Source organism: Pseudochaenichthys georgianus, unplaced genomic scaffold (genome assembly GCF_902827115.2).
Source record: "Pseudochaenichthys georgianus unplaced genomic scaffold, fPseGeo1.2 scaffold_767_arrow_ctg1, whole genome shotgun sequence".
In the NCBI taxonomy this organism is placed as follows: Eukaryota; Metazoa; Chordata; class Actinopteri; order Perciformes; family Channichthyidae; genus Pseudochaenichthys; species Pseudochaenichthys georgianus.
The window spans coordinates 57,180-78,325 of NW_027263316.1; the positions used below are offsets into that span (position 1 = coordinate 57,180).

The 21,146-nt window shown below is 42.8% G+C and overlaps 1 long non-coding RNA gene across 1 annotated transcript; it reads left to right on the plus strand.

The window, feature by feature from the left end:
• The first annotated feature begins 4,897 nt into the window (after positions 1–4,897).
• LOC139433631 (uncharacterized) lies at positions 4,898–20,870 on the plus strand. Its single transcript, XR_011643037.1, has 2 exons — positions 4,898–5,180; positions 20,322–20,870. It is a non-coding gene; the product is annotated as an uncharacterized lncRNA (long non-coding RNA).
• The last annotated feature ends 276 nt before the right edge of the window (positions 20,871–21,146 follow it).

Here is a 21,146-nt window from a genome sequence, read left to right on the forward strand (position 1 = left end):
GAACAGAATAGGTCCGAGCACTGAGCCCTGTGGCACTCCATGGCTAACTTTGGTTTGCGTGGAAGATTCATCGTTGACACGTACAAATTGAGAGCATTCAGATAGATAGGACGTAAACCAGCCTTATGTGATGTTGGGTTATATAAATACAATTTGATTGAATTGATTGACACAGACAGACTTTCATTTGTCCACAATAGTGTAGGAACATAATGAATGAAATGTATTAAAATGTATAAGTGAGTTTTAAATGTCGCTAAAAGTTTAAAACTGGTAACATATTGAGTGACTGTCCTTTTGGTACTGTGTTTCAGACACCTGGTCAAATGTAAATGAAACTTGGCTCCTGGCGTGTACCAAGCACATAACAGATAAGCTGCTCTCTGATAACCTTACCACTGTAACCTTGCAAAATGGCTAAATTAAGATTGCGTAGGCAAACATCATGTCTGCCTGGCCTCAACCTTTATATAACCGCTGTAAGTGACAAGGCCAAGGTTCCTGTGCCTCAGTCCTGTAACTAAAACACCAAAGTAACAACAGTGCGCACCATTGACTTCACTGGCACAAGAGATCTGTGGATACATAAGTCCATTAGTCATTCTCAGGGCCGATCATGCAGGCTGCATGGGGCCTCACGCAGGGGGCCTCGCGCAGGGGGCCTCGCGCAGGGGGCCTCGCACAGGGGGCCTCGCGCAGGGGGCCTCGCACAGGGGGCCTTGGCTTATGAGCTCGGCTTGTGCGCAGTTCTCCGCGCAGTTCACCGGTGAGCTGATTACCTAGTTAGCCTTCCAATGTATACAATTATACTAAAGAAAGGGTATACAATTGATGTCATGACCAAAAATGTACTGAGTTGTATTGTGCCATACAATACAACCCCCCCCCCCCCCCCCCTGTTGACGCTGGCGGCACAGAGGGCCTCGTGACTTTGCGTGGGGCCACAGATTGGGCAGGGGCAGTCATAGGTAGATCATTTTGACTTGGTCATTTTAAAAGTAGCTCCCACAAGCTGAAAAAGTGTGGGCACCCCTGCTCTAAAGCAATGACTCCATGTCCGGCTGCACAATAACTGTTTTATTATCACTATCATCTCATATCTTTGTAATCTCTAGTGTTTTTCCCCTGCCTGTGAATACACACAGCAAACATGACTCATGAGGTGTGAAAATAAAAAAAGTTCACCTCTAAGATTGGATAGAGTCTTCTTTCACACAGATTCCCAGATATCTGGAAGAAAAGAAAAGGTGTTTGTAAAAGTATTTATCGTTCACCTTTGTAGTGGCCAATTGTCCAAAGAAAAGTTATGTTTAAAGGCCACTTAGTCTAGGTCAAATGTCAATGAAACTTGGCTCCTGGCGTGTACCAAGCACATAACAGATAAGCTGCTCTCTGATAACCTTACCACTGTAACCTTGCTAAATGGCTAAATTAAGATTGCATAGGCAAACATCATGTCTGCCTGGCCTCAACCTTTATGTAACCGCTGTAAGTGACAAGGCCAAGGTTCCTGTGCCTCAGTCCTGTAACTAAAACACCAAAACACTGTTTAAGAAAAAATACTACTATTTCTTTTCCAAATCTAATGCTATCATACTCTGTAACTCTGGTTATAAAAGCTGCTGTGAAACTACAGTTTGTGGAGGTGCAGGTGTGGGAAGGTGTGGAGGCTGAACGAGTTGAGGGAAATCCTCTAGCACAGGGGTGCCCAATATGTCGATCGACCGGCAAAGGGTAGATCGCATGGCATTTAAAAAAAAGAAAAAAAGTTAGTCTATCATACATCCTTACTTTGGCATTTGCCACTTGATTGACGTACAGGTAAGCCAGTCTGAGATCTCATCTTTTCTAACACGCAGTTCTCCACGCATCAACCGTCAACCGCGCCAGCTGCAAATCACCGGTGAGCTGATTGCGCCATGTGTCATTATGTGTCTCTCCCTGTCTGCCGCTAACTCGCCTGTTCACTCTCCTCTCCTCTCCTCTCCGTTTCTCTCCCTGTATCTCTAATTATTCTCTTCACTCACTTTCCTCTCCGCTTCTCTCTGCCGCGCTCTCATCTCCAATTATACTAAAGCAAGGGTATAAAATTGACGTAATGACCAAAAATGTGTAATGACCAAAAACGGACTATATGAAATATTTCAGGATTGCACTTTTAACTCTCTTGAAATGTTCTCACTTGCTTGGTTTCAAAACATAACAAATGCCATAATCTGATCATTGGGGACCATCAATGCTATTGTCCACTGCTGCTGCCCCCCTGTAATCGCAGAGGCACCCCAAGTCATTTGTTCTGGAACCGGGCCTGTGCTGGTGTTCGGATACATTTATTAGTTATTGTGTGTCGTTGGATAAAGTAACCGAGTCGTTGGATAAAGAAACAGAGTCGTTGGATAAAGTAACAGCAACAACGGCTGCCGACAGGGGGCGAAAGAGAGGAGTGAGCGATACAGGGAGAGAAACACAGAAGAAGAGATGAGAGCGCGGCAGAGAGAAGCGGAGAGGAAAGTGAGTGAAGAGAATAATTAGAGATACAGGGAGAGAAACGGAGAGGAGAGTGAACAGGCGAGTTAGCGGCAGACATGGAGAGACACATAATGACACATGGCGCTCTCCAAGAAGAGGAAAGTGGACAGTGAGAACAGAGCTTTGAACCCTGAGTGGACTCGTTCATGTTCATCCGGCACACTGGGAGCACAGAGCCAGGGTGTCTCATTTGTTCAGAGACCGTAGCGCTCATTAAAAGAGACAACACGCTGCTATGAGACAAAACACAAAGTGTTTGACCAAACATTCCCTCTCAAGTCAGAACTGAGCTCAGGTGAGCAGTCTCAGAGTCCACCAGGATCAAAACAAAAAATAAATATGGTTCCAGGGCAGGCTAACCGAGGCTAACCAATGAGCTAACCGAGGCTAACCAATGAGCTAACCCAGGCTAACCAATGAGCTAACCCAGGCTAACCAATGAGCTAACCGAGGCTAACCAATGAGCTAACCGAGGCTAACCAATGAGCTAACCCAGGCTAACCAATGAGCTAACCGAGGCTAACCAATGAGCTAACCGAGGCTAACCAATGAGCTAACCCAGGCTAACCAATGAGCTAACCCAGGCTAACCAATGAGCTAACCCAGGCTAACCAATGAGCTAACCGAGGCTAACCCAGGCTAACCAATGAGCTAACCAATGAGCTAACCCAGGCTAACCAATGAGCTAACCAAGGCTAACCAATGAGCTAACCGAGGCTAACCGAGGCTAACCAATGAGCTAACCAATGAGCTAACCCAGGCTAACCAATGAGCTAACCATGGCTAACCAATGAGCTAACCCAGGCTAACCAATGAGCTAACCGAGGCTAACCAATGAGCACCTGCATGTGTGTGTGAGAATGGCCCTGACACCATTTCAGCCCAGATCTAAACTCCTGGCAGGACAAGCTCCAGCTCAATTCTCTCACTGAACAGAACAAAGTGAGTGAGGGACTGCAATATAAGAGGGAAAGAAAGAGAGACTTTAAAACTGTTCAGTTGTTATGATGTGTAAAGACTGATATTGTTCTATAATCGTCTGAAACTGTTGAGTCATGATGTGAAACGGTTAACAAAGAAAAAGGGAAACTCAAGCTGCTGACACTTTATTTTATTTATCTAAAATTAAGCGTTTTTAAGATGCTCATATTTTCAAAAGCTATTTTATTTATTTTCTCTATTTTATTTTTAAATGCAGCCCGAGAGGAACATTACACATATCCACAGTATTTACTGTATATCTGTAGAGTTCAATGTTCATTGACAATAAATATTGTTGTTTATGAATTGTACTTTCTTTATTTGATTGGCAGTCAGCTGTTGATTACATGCAGACGTTGATAAAGCTACAGCTACTTCAAAATATATCACACTAATTCATAAAGCAACTTAGACATGTTGATGTTCCGGACCTTTGCATGGGGACATTTTGTCTAATTGGACCTCGTTATATTGTTGTTGAATACCCCTGCTGTAGGAGGTCGGAACAAAACCGCGGCGCAGCCGTAACGCGGCGCGGACTGACCCAGTGGAATCCCGGGGTTGGAGCACTGCCTCCAACAGGGCTGTTACAGTGTATTGGCCGTGTGTTGACCTTGGAGGCAGTGCTCCAACAGGGCTGTTACGGTACGTCCACACAGCAGCTTTTCAAAAATCTTGAACATCTTGGAGCTGGGCGTGTCTGACAGCTTGGGGAATTTTTGCGAGCAATGCGACCAACAACCAATCACATGAATGTCCCGCCCCCGACATACAAAGCAAAAAAACCCGGGGATTTTATGCGAGCAATATATAAATATATAAACTCCCCAAACAGGCGAAAACCTACCAGTTCCCCCACTGTCTCTGCCCCTCCCTCATGCTGGTTCCTCCGGTTTGTATCCCGTTAATAGTTCTGATCGTAAAGAACCGGGTGATTTGCTTCCGTAATTTCTCGTTTGGAATATGAGGAAAGGAACTGCGGTCTGGCTCTCCCTGCTTACACGCGGTTTGATTGGCTAGCGCTTCTACTGTCAGATTTGCATACACGTGTTTGATTGGCTGGCGCTTCCAGCTCAGCTTCAAAGGTTGAACATTGCTCAACTTTTGAATCCTGGAAATCTTCGCTTCGCTCCCCCACAATGCAGTTCGGCGAAAAGCGAGACAAAGTGACGTCATCCCCATTCAAAGTCAATGGGCAGAGAAGCGTTGGAAGCGGTGGAAGTTTCGTCTAAAGCTGCTGTGTGGACGTACTGTTACAGTATGTTGACCGTGTGCTGACCTTGGAGGCAGTGCTCCAACAGGGCTGTTTACAGTGTGTTGGAGTCTGCAGCAGTGTGTGGGAGCTGTAGTCTCCTCCAACACACACTGCTCTGCTGCCGTACAAAGAGTTCCCTCCACCCTTTTCGGCCCAGCGTGTTCGCAATTCCACCTTTTGTCACAAAGGGGGCGTGTCCCTCTTGGTTGAAAAGGGGCGGGTCCCCTCCAGCAGCATCGATATAACTCCAGAGCCAGACTCTCTCCCTGCTTCTGGTTCTGGTTCTGCTTCTGGTTCTGGTTCTGGTTATGTTGCATCGTGCTTCCAGAGCTACTGAATCTACTATCAGAGAATCTTCTGAGTCCGTCGAAGCTTCTTCATTTCCCGCTGTCTCTCTCTGGAGGATCACCTGAAGGTAAGAAGACTCTCACAGAGTTACACAGATCCAGAGAGGGGTTTATTGATACCGGGTAGAAACCAGAACCACGGTGTAGTGAGTTTGTAATATTCTAAATAAAGCCGAAGACTAAATATAAATCACTATATATCAGTGTATGCCAGAGATGTTCACAAGTCTTTTTTTGCAAGTCTAAGTCAAGTCTCAAGTCTTTGGTCACGAGTCCAAGTCAAGTCTCAAGTCTCTAAAAAAATAAAAGTCTCATGTCTCTTCTGGTTGTAATAAGCCTTCTATTGTCTGCTGCTATCCAGTCTGTTAAGAATACTGCACAGCTATATCTAAGAAATTCAAAGCATTTACTGTGTTATTATCACTCCTATATCTATTAGCGTACAGTATCAGTACTGATTAGTTGTTTGTTATATGATGCAATATGAGGAAAAACATCACACTTTAGCTAAATGCAAACAACTTATAAGCAAAACACTTCAGAATCAGAAATCAGTATCACAAATACTTTATTAATCCCCCGCAGGGAAACTGTTAAAAGTACTTAAAAGCGGGTAATGATTAACGTTACCGACCTTTTTTATGTCATGTCAAGAGTTGGATGTCACCGCCACTCAACTCAAACAAGTGTGACAAGCAAACATTCACTCATCTTTTCAAATATTCAGTTACAAAGCTAGCAGCAAGCTAAGTTAACATTACGTAGCTGATGCTGAGCTAAACATGTTTGCTAACCGTCCATGCGTTAATGTGACTGACCTCTCCGGGTGAGTTTTCAAGTGCCTGATGAAATTCGACGTTGTTGCGCCAGCATCCTTGATTTTGATATTGCAGACTTTGCAGTGTGCGCTCCTTTTGTTGGTGCCGCCGGCGTTTTGTTCGAAGTGTTTGTAGTTGAACCTAATTACAAGCGGTACAGCCGCAGGTGTGCCGCCGGTCGCTATTGTGTTACTACGAGGTAGTAACAGAGGCGCGCACGTCTGCGTAATGAGCCCGGCTAAAGTAACTGGACGGCCTACCTGCCTGTCAGCCTTCCATCTGGGCACACACTTATCTCGTGCCCTCATTGGTCATGTGCGCGTTCGTGTGTGTTGGAGGAGGCGGGCTCTATAAGGAAGTAGCAGCCTCTAGCAGATTATCTCCGGTTGTGTATTTTCAAATTCTAGCGATCTCGAGCCGGTTTCTCTCAGATGTACCTACCCCACCTTTAATACGCCAACAATAGAAAACACAATGATTGTTCACGAGTCCCAACACACGAGTCCAAGTCGAGTCTGAAGTCTTTTGGTCACGAGTCCAAGTCAAGTCTGAAGTCTCTGTGTGTGCGACTTAAGTGCGACTCGAGTCCGAGTCGCAGACTCGAGTCCCCATCTCTGGTGTGTGCTTTATTTAAAATATTTGCTGGAAAATAATTATAACTTTTTGTTCTAGTTTTCTAAAATACGGTCATATATTTTCACAGATATAACTTTGTTTTAAACCGGTAAAATTAGCCGTTATTCAGACACCAGACTCCATTGATAAAAACAGCGATTTTACCAGAATAAAAGAGTCGTTGGTGTCCGACTAACATGATTAGTTAATTATTTAGTGTTTTGGTGTGACTTTAAACGGTTCGCTCAGATTCATTAAAGTCACACAATAACTAACTAATAAAGTTATCCGAACAGCAGCAGCTCCTGTATTTTGTGAAGTTAAAATGCAGTTTTTATCAATGGAGTCAGGTAAAGCAGTGAAAATATCCTGAATATAGCGAAAACTTTATTAAATAGATTTTCCTTTAAAGACTAAAACAGGTCCGCTAGAGTTATAATATGTCCACAGCTTGATCTCGCTGTCAGACAGGATCTGAAGCTGTTACATCTCTTTAAAGACACCAGACTCCATTCAGCACTGCACACTGAGCTGCTGCTATTCGGGTAACTTTGCGCCCTCCCATGCCACCCTGGCATGACCCCCCTTTGCCATCCCATGTACAATGTTCTAGAACCGCCGCTGACCCGAACTAGCCTGAAGCTCTGTTAAAATGCTGTTTCTGTAACCGGAGTCTGGTTTCTCTGAAGAAAGGCTTCTGTTGCTGTTTTAAACCAAGCTATAGCTGTGGAAATATTCTAAATAGCGGACCTATTTTAGAAAACCACAACTAAAATCCACGTGTGTAAAGTGTTTGCTTTATTTCGAATATTTCCACAGCTTTACCTTATTTCTAGACAGGGATCTGAAGCTGTTATCGCTCTCTCTTTAAATACACCAGACTCCATTGAATACAACAGCATTTCTACTTCCCAGAACACAACAGCGCCTGGTCCATCTCTTCCTCAAACTGTCAGCTGTGTATATATACAGTATTTACTACTCAGGGCCGGCCCTTGGCACTGGCAGTATAGGCGAAAGCTAAGGGCGCATCAACCCATAGGGGGAGCCGAAAATTGGGGGAAAGAAAAAAAAAATGTTTTAGTTTAATTTTTAAATGTAACAAAACAATTTCCTGATTTTGGATCAACAAAGTACATATTTATGTCTTATCTTAACAGAACTACGCCTATATTGCATACAGCGCCCATAAACCCCCCCAAATCAGGTAAGTTGAACTGCCGGGCTGCGAGGGGGAGGAGCGAGGGGGCGGGTCAAGTGCCATTTTTAATGTGGAAGTAGATTACAGCCCTCTGTTCACTTGATTAGGACAGCTCCCTCTGCTGTAATTAATGTAAATTACAGTAAAAAAACAGAGGTTTGTGTGAAATACTTATTTTTCTTGAAATAATGTTTTTTGTGTGCAATTGGTTTTAATTTTGTATTTGTGTTAATTTAAGCTAAAATCTTGCAAATTGATCAGGGCCGGCCCTGTATACACAGCAGGGGTGTAGTGCTGCCTTCAGAAATTGCAGTAGGAGCGGTACATGCTGCGTTTTTTGAATAGCAAAATATGTCCATATGTTTCTGTTTTGGTGGTCGTGCCGCAACCGTGCGCGTGCGTGCATGCCCGAGTGATAGGTGCGCTCCTGCACTACACCCCTGTATATAGTAGTATATATTAGTGTTGTATTACTCAAGACCGTTCTTATTATACGTCGAGACCACGGCTGTTGCTGGGGATGTGATTGGATGTAAAACCTATTAAAAAATTCAACCAATAACGTGACTTCACGTGACTCCGAATCTTTGCCCTCATGAGCCGCAATGTTTGTAAACACGGCACTGGTCTGTACCGGCTGCTGCCCTCCCACTTCTGCCACCCCGGTTTATTCACAATGATTCACCAAACAAACAAACAAACAAACAAACAAACAAACAAACAGACTAGGGCTGTCAAGTTCACGCGTTAATAACGCAACAAAAATTGCCACTAATTATTTTAACGCGATTAACGCATGTGGATTTTTTGTCCTCGGCCGCCCCGTAGTTTCAGAGCACATCGAGTTTAAAATACCATCTACAAGCTGATGCTGACAGCCCCGCTCCTGCCGCCCGCTTGTGACAGACCACACTTCCACGCTCACCGGCAGGCACTGACTGGCCATCGGGAGGACCGGGAGGGTGTGTGTGTGTGTGTGTGTGGGTGTGTGTGGCTCGAGAGAGAGAGAGAGAGAGAGAGAGAGAGAGAGAGAGAGAGGGAGAGAGAGAGAGAGAGAGAGAGAGAGAGAGAGAGAGAGAGAGAGAGAGAGAGATAGAGAGAGAGAGAGAGAGAGAGGGGCACACCTTACGTCAGGGGTGTCAAACTCAAATACACAGTGGGCCAACATTTTAAAATGGGTACTAGTGGAGGGCCGGACTGGTTCAACGTTTATTGCAAACGTATTGAAATGAACTTATTGCACATATTAAACCTGGAACTAACAAAGCTTAAATTACATTTTCCCACAGGCCAACAACAGCTTGCAAGCATCCATTGAACTCAGTGTGCTGCTCTGTGATGCTAGCTCAGATACTTGGCATCTCATCTCGGGTGCAGGTTCATTAATGTTTGGGCTCAGGCTCTGAGCGGAGGAGACCCTCAGGATGGAGTGAAGGTGCAATATACCGGCGGGCCAGATCTAATAGGAATTAGAAATGATCCTGCGGGCCGAAATTAAATCCACCAAGGGCCTGATTTGGCCCCCGGGCCTTGAGTTGTATTGTTGTTGTTAGCATCTGGTGCTAGCTAGTTGCGCTAACGGATATAAGGAGCTGTTTCAATGAAAACAGAGGAGCGACATTTCGCCGACAACTGCGCCGAGCACTTGACTTTATGCAGGAAGCCAGACAGTGGGACATTGTACGAAAAGTCAGCACACTCAGCCAGTGGCGGTTCTAGACCAATTTGACTGGGGGGGCCACTGGGGGGCCAGTTATTTTCTGAGGGGGGGCTCAATAAATGCAGGACGAAAAAGAGAACTAGACGGTATGAAGTAATTGCGCATAAGAAAACAATGCAATCCAGTTATTGGTATTTGTTTCAGTACACTTATTTATTTCAGATAGATCTTATAGTTATTACTGTTAGCTTCAGCTTAAGTTATAGAGCAATGTTTGCACTAACACCATATTTATATAAAAATAAAGGCAATGAACAGTTACATCTCTACTTTACATAAGGGTGTCTGCACCATCTCACATTACAGCAACAAAATCCTGCGGTTTTTTGGCAAACCGAGTACCAGAACAGTACATTAAAAAAAAATAATAACTTTTCATTGTTAGGGGGGCACTGCCCCCCCCTGCCCCCCCTAGAACCGCCTCACTCAGCACGGATAGTGCGCGCAACATGATTGCAGCGTCCAGGCAGCTCCTGTTCGAGCATATGCCTTGAGTTGCATATAGCTCCATCGATCCATCACAGTGTCTCTCCACGCACGCACGCACGCACGCACGCACGCACACACACACCACACACACACACACACACACACACCACACACACACACACACGAGAGAGAGAGAGGTTCCAGGTTGAATTGAGGCAGATATTTGTAATGTTCAGAGGTTGTTATGTTTAATATTCATGAGAATATTTGTCATTGATCAAATGATAATAAACAAACATTTGCATAAAGCATATTTGTCCACTCATATGTTGATAAGAGTATTAAAAACTTGAAAAATATCCCTCTAAGGAACATTTAGAACAGATAAAAAGTGTGCGATTAATTTGCGATTAATCGCGATTAACTATTTTAATCGACTGACAGCCCTAGTTATAATAAACATACATACATACTGTATGTTAAATGGATATATCCGCCTTCTTTCATTTATCTTTCCATTCCCACAACAATTTACATAAAGGAATGGCTTATTTTGGACATAGTTCGAATGGTGATTAATCTGATTAATTAATTTTTAAGCTGTGATTAATCTGATTAAAAATTGTAATCGTTTGACAGCCCTAAAACAGACACATTATCACCAAATAATAAACGGTTTTGTTTGACATGATGCTAAACTTAAAATCAGTAACATTGTTCAACTTTAACAAAAAAACATAAAAACTGAGATCAGGAAAACATAGCATCTCTGGAAAAAAGTCATTGTCATTTGTAAACTTCAGTCCATTACAGTGAGCAGTTATCAGTGCCAGCTCTGATTGGCTGAGCTACTGTTTCCAGCTCTGACTGGCTGAGCTGCTGTTTCCAGCTCTGATTGGCTGAGCTGCTGTTTCCAGCTCTGACTGGCTGAGCTGCTGTTTCCAGCTCTGCAGCAGGAGGCTGATCACCCGGACTGACCTGAGGCTCAGACGTGAGGCCAGGCCTGCAGCGTTGTCTAGACGGGGGCCACACACCTCCACCACCTGGCCCATCGTGAGGATCCTCTCTTCACAGAGTCTCTGTTGTAGAGAAGGCCCCACACCTTGAAGAGACCTCCATAGAAACCCGAGAGATTGTTCAATTTTAATCCATTCAGGCCCATTAGGAACAGCGACTCAGCCAGACACCAGCCCACCACAGTGCTCCAACAAGGCCCCGAGCTACGGGTCTCCAGACCAGGCCAGCAGGTCCAGTCAGGAACCTCTGGACGAACCGGAGCCTGAAGGCAGCCCCTCTGCTTGCCAAACCCTGCTCGAAAATGGAAGCCCACTGCCATCGCAATATGCAGGCAGTGAACAACCTGCGCTCGACCCCCCCAATTACTCCCGCCCCCCCCGACGTTTGTAAAATAACCGGACCCCCCGGGGGTCTCCCGGGGTTCTGGAAATACCAAGCCCCGCCCCCCCAGCGACCCCCCCCATTTTAGGGGCCAATTAACGCGTTATTGCCCCGTACGGACCCGCTCCCGTCTCTGACCAACCAGGTGGCAGTGTCGGGTGCGTCCGGCAATTCGATACGGGAGCCCACTTACCAAATATTTCGAATGTTGGGGGGTGGTCGGTCAACCCAATATGGGGTCCCACTTACCAAATATTTGTAATGTTTTACTTATACTTGTACTTAACATTCAGTTAATGATAACTCATTGAGTGCCCACCCTACCCCATTGCATGGCTGGATATGCCAATACTGAGTAGCCTCTGCTTCAAGATGCGATGATCGACGGCATCGAAAGCTTTGGAAAGGTCAATAAATAGAGCTGCACAACTCTGCTTTTTGTCTAAGATATTAGCAATATCATTTACTACTTTCATTGTGGCAGTGATGGTGCTGTGTTGCTTTCTGAAGCCTGACTGATGTCTCATTGTTACTAAAAACTCCTTTACCTGTTCACTCACTAGGCTTTCAAGAACCTTGACCAGAGCTGATCATTTAGAGATGGGCCTATAATTATTTAATAAAGTGGCCTCCCCTCCTTTTAGTAGAGGAAGGACATAAGCTGACTTCCATACTTTTGGAATTGTGTTCGTGCTGAGAGAGAGGTTAAAAAGTAAGAGGTGGTGCAATAAAATCTGCAGCTATCTTTAAAAAGAAATGTTCTACGTTGTCCGGGCCAGCCGGTTTCTTAGGATCTAACTTGGTTAAGGCTTCACGAATGGCTTCAATAGAAAAAGGAGTAAAACTGAAAGGGTTTTCCGAACCACATTGTTCAGAGTCACGGATTGGGGTGTTCACAGAAGCAGAGTTAGACACAGAATCAAACAGAGATTCACAGGACACAAAATGCTCGTTAAAACAATTGAACGTAGTGTCCCTGTCCGATATAGTGCCGGATGCTGTGGCAAGGCAAGGAGGTAGCTCATTACGGATTCCACCAACACACTCTCACTCCCTAAGCATCCAGGAGCGACGCTTGGTCCCGTGGCCAACCTGATCTCACCAGAATGCGTGACTCCACCACGACTCCTTAACACCGCATTGCGTGGTGGAGTCACAAACTCTGCTACATGTACGTGTCTGCACCACGCAAACAACACCAATGTAAAGTGAATGAGGCTCCTTTGTCGTGGTGCACACACGCATTTCTACAATTTTATTCAATAAAACTTTTTTTAAATCTACTTTATAGCTTGTAGTAACTCACGGGAGGCTTCTTTTATTTTATTTGTATTCATAATAATTTGTATTTTTCGTCAGAATGTATTATGGCAACCCTGTCTCCTAAAAATTACGTTCCCACAGAACTAAACTGCATTCTCACTATGTTCTCCCACGTTACGTCTCTTATGAACGTATCTTAAATACGTTTATTTTCAACATATCTTTGCCATGTATTGTCTTGCTTATAATAATGATAATAGTCATTTATAAATATCATTTTAGAGCACACATTTGAAATCAGTAGGCGAGGCTGTAATTTCTCCAGCTGTTCCTCTCATGAGCGAGGCAGAACATAATAGTTTTATCATGCCAAAAGCTGCTGTGTTGTTTATTGCACCTCAAACATTAAAAACAAATCCAGAGTTACGTGTTTCTGTACTTCCTCTAAGAAGAAAGGACAGTAACAGAATATCTCTGTGACGCCAGATGTGGTGTTGTTAATGCGATATGATATCCGGGAAAAAAATCAGTTTAGGTTGACCGAAGACACTACACTACCCATAAGCCCCAGCTATCGTTTGGGACTACAGTCCCGTTGACAAACCCCGTGATTAATCTTCAAGCTCTGGGATTGGATGTTGGAGTGGCAGTGCGCCAAGGTTACACCGAGCGTCAAGCTCTTTGAAATGGAACGAAACCACGGCAAACTATTCAAAACTGGACTCGAACGCGCCCCAGAACTACACATGCTGGCTATTGTGTTTCGCAACATATTCTCTATGGCACGTCTATACTGGGAATTGTAGTTTTAAAAGACGTTTTCGTTTTTCCCCAAATTAGAAGTTGACAGTATTAAACTGTGTACAGCCCTGGAGGTTTAGGCAATAGGAAACATATTGGTGTGGACACATTTAAAACATATAATTACTAAATGGGTGAAAATCGCTTGTATCCATAATGCGCAGCATTAAGATATACCCACACGACAGCTCATTGTTACTTTGTAATTCTACTCCACTACAGTTCAGAGGTTAACCTGGTACTTTTACTCCACTACATTTATTTGAGTTACTTTGCAGATTCTGATTAATTATGTGAAATATAAACAACCCTTAAAGCAGACTTCAGTTACACCTGAGTAAAATTCAGGGAAAGGTGATTGTCAAGTGCCAACAATCAGGAGAGATATTTGATAGTTGGTGCTTGAGAAGACTAAACATGTATCTGCAGATCCCTATAAAGTATATTCATTACTCATTATTCTCTACTAATAGTTAATTAAAAACTGTATATAATTGCTATTTTTGCACATCCCTTTCAAGATTTCAAGATTTTCTAAGGTTTATTGACATATCATATACACAACTACGGTGTATGAATGAAAATATTGGGTCACAGGTTCCTCAACAGTGCATTACAAGACATCTATCAATATGTGTGTACCTCCACCATTAAACTGTCATATTCTGCACATTTCTTATTCTATCTACATACATAAGAGTATAAGTATAAGGTCAGGACTCCCTGGAAGAAGAGATCTTGTATCTCAATGGGACATTCCTGGATAAATAAAGGATAAATAAAAAAAAAAAATTAATGTGTATAATATCAGTTAAAATAAGTGCTTCAACATAGTTAACATTGCAGGAAAGCAATATATTAGACGTTAAGTACTTTGTCAGGCTTAATATTTATCTGTAGTAGATACCCCCAAAGCTTTTTCTTATTGAAAGAAGTCCTTAATCTAATGTATTATTTAATGTTTAAATAAAGGTTAATTAGTTTGTCTGTTTTGCACATCCTCCTATTAATATCTTTGTACATCCAGCACTAAATTGTTTTATTGTAGAGATCACTTACACTATCTTCTTGATTTTTTATATTCTATATTTCTATCATTGACCTTCTACTTTCCCCCTATGAAAGTATGTACTCTTAATATTTTTTTCATCAAATAACATTATTCAACAAAAATACATTATTCAACACAATAATTCATAACGTGCTTTAACCACTAGGCGGTGCACAAGGTACCACACAGCATACTAATAATAACTTTGTATTATTAGTGTAGGACACTTATGTATGTATAACATCTGAAGATGTGTAGTTTTATTCATGTTTTCACATAATTTTACAGGATATTGCTATACTATTTCTCGTGTTTTACTTCTACACATTAATATCTGATTTGTAAAACATCTCAGACAGAAAGGCATATCCGTCATTTAATGGTAAGCTACTGAAATGGTGAATCCACAGATGTGTCTCCCCTCACCCAAACCCCTGACTATTCTCTCATCTCAGTTTTTACATTCTGACATTCAAAGAAATCAGTAATATCTTTCAAACCGTGCACGAGGCTAAAACATCCAGCGAGCTGAGCGTCTTTCCTACTGTACGTCTGTTTACGGGTATTGTTCTGTAATGAGAGTTCACATTTATGCTACATTGAAGGGTGGGAACTTGACTACACATCTTCAGAAACAAATTTGCTTCAGATATAACTCATAGCAGATAAAGTATAAAATATATAAGGAATAAAAAGATAAAACACTGGGATGTAATTTACGTTATAATAAATAGAATTGGTTTTGAATATCATAGATGAGAGTAAAATCTACGTCACTTTGTTGAATGAATTTATGTTTCATCCAATCACAGAGCTTGTTGACTTATCACGAGGTTTGTCAAAGCGACGGGCTGTGTCCATAACAATAGCTGGGGATTGTGGGTTAGTGTAGTCTCTTTGGCGCTCCCACATTCCAGAGAAACAAGTTGTTTCTCAGAATTGAAGGGAAAAAACACAAAAGCATTGTTCACAATTTAAACCAATCAAGTTGTTTAATTAACAAGGATAATCTGGTGGTTTTAGTCGATGAGTAGTGGAGATATCACGGTCAGATCAATCGACAGTAAGGAGAATACTTACTTCTGGTCTGGATGTACAATTCTCCGTTATCCAATGGGAATGGACGCTCACATTGCCTTTAAGAGCTGCCGACATAAATGGACGCGGTGCTTCCATGAGCGTCAAATACCGCCGCCGATGGGAATACATTGCAATCAGTTGAAAGCTCTTTGCGTCCGTTTATGAAGCTGAAGGAGCCTCGGCGCGTCACAACTACACGCCACGGGACCCTGACCAAACGTCCCTCCTGGACGCTTAGGGAGTGAGAGTGTGTTGATTTCATCAGCACACAGATCGATTTACCCCAATCAAACCCAAACAGATCATGAACTAAACCCTGCTCCACAAAGTGTTTATGTCTCTCTTGATGATAATACGAGGTTTAACCTTTTGGACCTTAGTGTCCCTGATTGTGGCTACAGCTCAGAGATCACTCAGATCATTTGCAAATACTCCCACAGATGAGTATTTATAGGGAGCATTAGTTAGAATGAGATAATTAGGGAGGATTTATTAGGGACTTGATGTGAGGGCGAGTAGGACTGTCCACAGTCTGAGTAACATTCAAAGAGATACAAAGGTTTTTAAAATCCTCTGACTCTGCAGTTAACCAGTCCCAGTTCAAACCTCCAAGCAGCTCTATGTCCTTGTAGTCTAGTTGAGATAAAAGATTTGCCAACGAAGACAAGGAGTCCTTGCCAGCTGAGCGGGGTCTGTAGCAGCCCACCACCATGACCTTTGACCCTGTTAGGAGATATAGGCTTAAATCTCCTCGCGTTCCTACAAGCTGTTATCTTACATGAAGGGAATCCAGAGCATACACTTAACCGTTTAACAATAATCCACTTTAATGGTAATATACAATGCAATACAATCAAATACATTACCATACACAATCATATCGTATTATGTGTAATGTCAGGAGTTAGGCCTACTCCTGGCTCCTGCCCACAGGCCACCAGACCTCCTGTCCCAGCGACGCGTGAAGAGAGAGACAGAACAGCAAGCTGGATAGGCTTTCATACCAAATTATACAGGAGGGGGTGGAGTTTAAGGACAACTGGTCCAGTCATCTCATACAAACACCTCTGACCCTCACTGTCTCCTATTTCTGCAGCCTCTGCACCGACACACATCCCCCATCACATTCCGAGACCACAGTGGGGTCTCGGTCCAGCTCCCCCACAGCAATAAAACCCTTACCAGCCCTTGGTCTACCGCCATTTTGGTCCTCACATTTATGAAAGGATGAAACAGATAACTCAATATAAAACACACTTCTTAAATATCAGATGCTGCAATCCCTCTTTTGCACTCTCCTAAAAGAGTGCAACTTACACAAGGCACTTGAAACATAACTATTGTCATCCTCTCCAATATCATCAGAAACTGAGATCCAAAATATTTGAAATCGTGAAGGAACAGAACGTCACTTCCCATGGCAGTGAAGGAACCATGAGGGGGCAGCTGAGTGCTAAGAAGCGGTCTCCTGGTGGTGAATCATCAGCCCGCCTGCCCGCCCCCCCCCAAAGGAATAGCCCACACGACAGCTGATAGGGAGGGGGAGATGCGGCTTTCCCTTCACGGGTGGAACTGATCAGAGAGAAGTAGACTCCTCTGCTGCTCGACAAGTCCCCCAGCCCCACTGCCAGCCGCTTCCAAGTCGTCTGCTGCCTGGATGTCCTCGACGTCCTTCCCCGGTCCGATGATTGATGCCTCCTGGGACGACTCTGCTGGATGGATGTCCTCGAGGTCCTTCCCCCGGTCCGATGATGATGCCTCCTGGGACGACTGCTGGATGGATGATGGATCTCCTCGAGGTCCTTCTCCTCCAATCCGCTGATGACAGCCTCCGAGTCGACCTCCCTGATGAGAGCCCGATCCGTCCTGATGTCGTCTAGGGTCCTCGCAGGTGTTTTCCCCCGCCGCACACTGGCTCAGCACAGTGGTACCAGTTGTCCCCCCTTTCCTTGTAGGCGGACGGCACGGGATGTCCTCTGGGTCACTTGGTCGGAGCCGGAGAGCCTGGGGTTGACAGTCAGCCTCCTGCGTCTCGGGTCCCCCCTTTTGGCATCCACAAACCTGTGTGGAGAAATCTGATACAAATCCATCAAGCCTACCGCTCCGGGCTCTGGGGCCCTCGGCTGTTTTGACCCACCAGTGCCTGGCCACTTGGAGCCTGTTGGTGGGGTTGTCTTAAAAACAACAGACGTCAGGTGCACAGGTTTTCTAAATTAATTGTGCAGGCTTTCAGAATCTTAATACTTGGACTGTGCCAACTAAATAAGAACCCCAACATCTTTAGGTAAACTAAATAACATATTTCAATAGCTCTGAATTTCTGACAAGCATCTGTATTTATTTTTAAATGAATCCTGAGATCCCATTAAAAATCTAAAAATATGATTTGAACTGCCAATGTTTCTGGTAAGAAACACACTAATCTTATGGATTCAAAAACAACCAAAATCACAATACTAACAAAGTGAATGGCTTCCTGGTGATACTGCTTCTACCCGTCAGTGCTTAGATATTATCCCGCTGAAAAAATGAATACAGAATTCCAACAAACTGTCCTCAAATGTCTTTCTATTATGTATTTAGATTAAATGTATATCCCCATAATGACCTCAACAATAAGTCTATGGCTTTTTACTTCTTTACCAGACTAGTTACATGATGTTGTCCAAATTACATTGTGTCTCATTACATTACTATGTTTTAGCTTAACTGTAAATATGTCTTTCTACATTTCAAACCTCAGTTACTTTAATACCTGTTGAAACATTAGTTGACACATTACTCACCGGTCAGCCTCTCCAGTATTTCATTCTGGACTTACATCTCTCCCAGCAGCCCCTTGGCCACTGATCTCTACCTGTGCTACTGCTATAACTCAATCAATATTAGAGACATGTCAACATTCACCAAACAGCCTCTTATCCCCAAATATGGAGCAGGTCAATTCTAAACTGTCAATCAATGGTCAGATTGAACAATGGAGTTGGGCAGCAGGTTCCTTTCAGTCCCTAAATGAAAAATGTACATTGTAAAGTTTACACTCCCCCTTTTTTACACATTCTCTCATGTGTAAACAAAAACCTGTATGGGAAGAAAACCTTCAGGTCATAATGGATTATAAGACAATACCAAACATTTTTCCCAGTAAACACTTGAGAGTGTTTCTCTCCATCATTCAGTCCTAAAAGAAACAGAATTCCAAATTTCATAGTTTGAGTTTCACATTCTGCAAACCGCCACCCCTGTGGGAGTGAAACATCATCAACCAGATTAGATACGGTTTCCCCTTTTGTGCAATGTTAGGAAACCTCTCATTTCACACATTATTATCACACAAAAATAATGTGTTAGTCCAAAACATGCTTGATTAGTCATCGTTTCAAATCACGCAGTTGCACTGATCAGGTGCAGACATACACACACTCACACTCACACTGTCAGGTTGTAAAGTCAGGTCTGGTCAGGTTCACCGCAGAGTCAGTCATTGACAGTGCCTTCCCAAGTTACCCTGTCGGTCAGTTGGTCTCAGTCTTTTTGGCCATGTGATTCCCTGAAAAGTGTCTAGCCAAAAAAATGTCACTTCCTTATTGTACTATTACTATTACTGCAATTCATTTACACCTAATTAGTATTAAAATGACTAATAGATCTATTTCAGAAACATGTGTACATCACTATCTTGTGTCAAAACATTACTAGGATCTGTAAAGCTCTGCTATTTATTCCATAACTCATTCTATCAATTTATCTTCAATTCTGGTGCACTTAAAGAACAATGTTACCCTCTTTCACAGTGCGTGGAACTCTGGGTGTCTGAACATGAAACCAGTACCTCAAATTGAAATACTATTTTGTTTAGAACCAGCTTTCCCTTCAACATGACCTATATAAATAAATATTTATCTGATCTTATAGAGCTGTTACTAAAACTCTCCCTTTGAACTGATCAATACTGTAACAAATTAAAACACTACCAAATTCACACACGAATAAAAAATCCAGTGCATACTTCCTTCATGCCCCCCCCTTTTTTTTATCAGTGTGTATTAGACTGATTTTCCACTTCCCTTTAATAGTCCCCTCTTTTCCGCTATTTTTATTTACCACTTGACTAATTTATGGTCCATAGATCTTCTTATCTTCACTTATTTATCAAGTCAATTCAAGTTCTTTACAATACATTAGTAGATACCTTGTGGAGTCTTCACAATAACTAATCCCCTCTAGGATATGAAATCCATTCATCTTCAAGCAGATACTATGTCCTTATTTATGTTTAGTTCACGATAACAATGGTATAACAACCACATGTCATCCATTCTGGTCCACCTAAAAACCAATGTTAAACTCTTTAGCAGTGTGTGGAACCCTGGATGTCCGAACATGCAACCATTCCTCCCTCCTTTATCAAGGATTTAAAACAGAAGTCATTTCATATTTCCCATGGTAATAACTATGCTACAATGGTGAAATCAATTATTTAGATTGGAATACTATATCTGGCTTGGCACCAGCTCGCCCTTTAACATTATCCATACAGATAAAGATTTGTCTTATAGAGTGGTTCCCAAAACTATCCCACTACTTTATTCACACGTGAATAAAAATGTCAAAGAATATTATGTTAACCTGATGAAAAGATTGAAGATATGGTTGTATTCTGAACCCTCAGTGTGTTCTCATTTTACTCTAATAGTTTACTGCTATTTTTATTTAATAAATCTTTCTGTCTTTACGTATTTATGCTTTAAATGTGCGTTTTGTGAATAAGTGTGTTTATGTGCAAACTCACTCATTCCCGTTTTCCTTTTCTCCTCCTCTGGTTTTCTCAAGCCGTGACCCCGGCCTCCTCACTTCTAATCGACCATGCCAACTCCTCTGATTCTGTGTTCTCTTCAGTCCATCCGCTGTAACTTCATCCGCTGTCAGCCATTGGCCCAGTTACATCTGCATGCACCCTCATGCCAATGTTCTTGCACTGCTTTACATTTCATCTCCTCCTTTACAGTCTCCCTGCTGTTTTTATGGAGGGCGGATTCTGCTCATCTCCCACACTTTGCTCTTGTGCTCAGCTTGGAACTTCATGGTCCTGTCTGAGGGACTGATGAGGGTAGATTTCTGCCCGTCAGCATGCTGTCTGGTTCTGGATGCCACAGGCGGAGATAGTTCTGGCTGCAGTCTTGTTGTTGTCGTTTCAGCTCTGGTTCTCTGTCTGTTCGATGGAGAAGGAGGAGTTTCCTGTTGGGTTAGGTCTTTTGTCTGCTTGGAGGGTTGGGATCTTAGCCTTTTCTAACTCAGAGGGGGAGTCCAGGTCTCGGGACGCATTACCTATAAAAAATCTAGCACACTGAGGTTAAATAAATCCAACCCTTTCCACTCTGACTCTTTGTAATCATACTATCTGTCTTAATTGTTAAATGCCATCTAAACAACCTAATTGATGTCTACAAATGATATTACAAAAACTCACTAAAAATTGTTTCATCCATTGCTACATATGTACCCAACATAACTCTTTCAGGAAACATTTTCTCCTATACATTGAAAAACGTACATGTTTCCAGCATCACATATTCCACACACACGAAAGAACATCTACATATTTTCTCCAATATTTTAAGCTAGTTCTATAACAAGATTATCATGTGTGACATAATA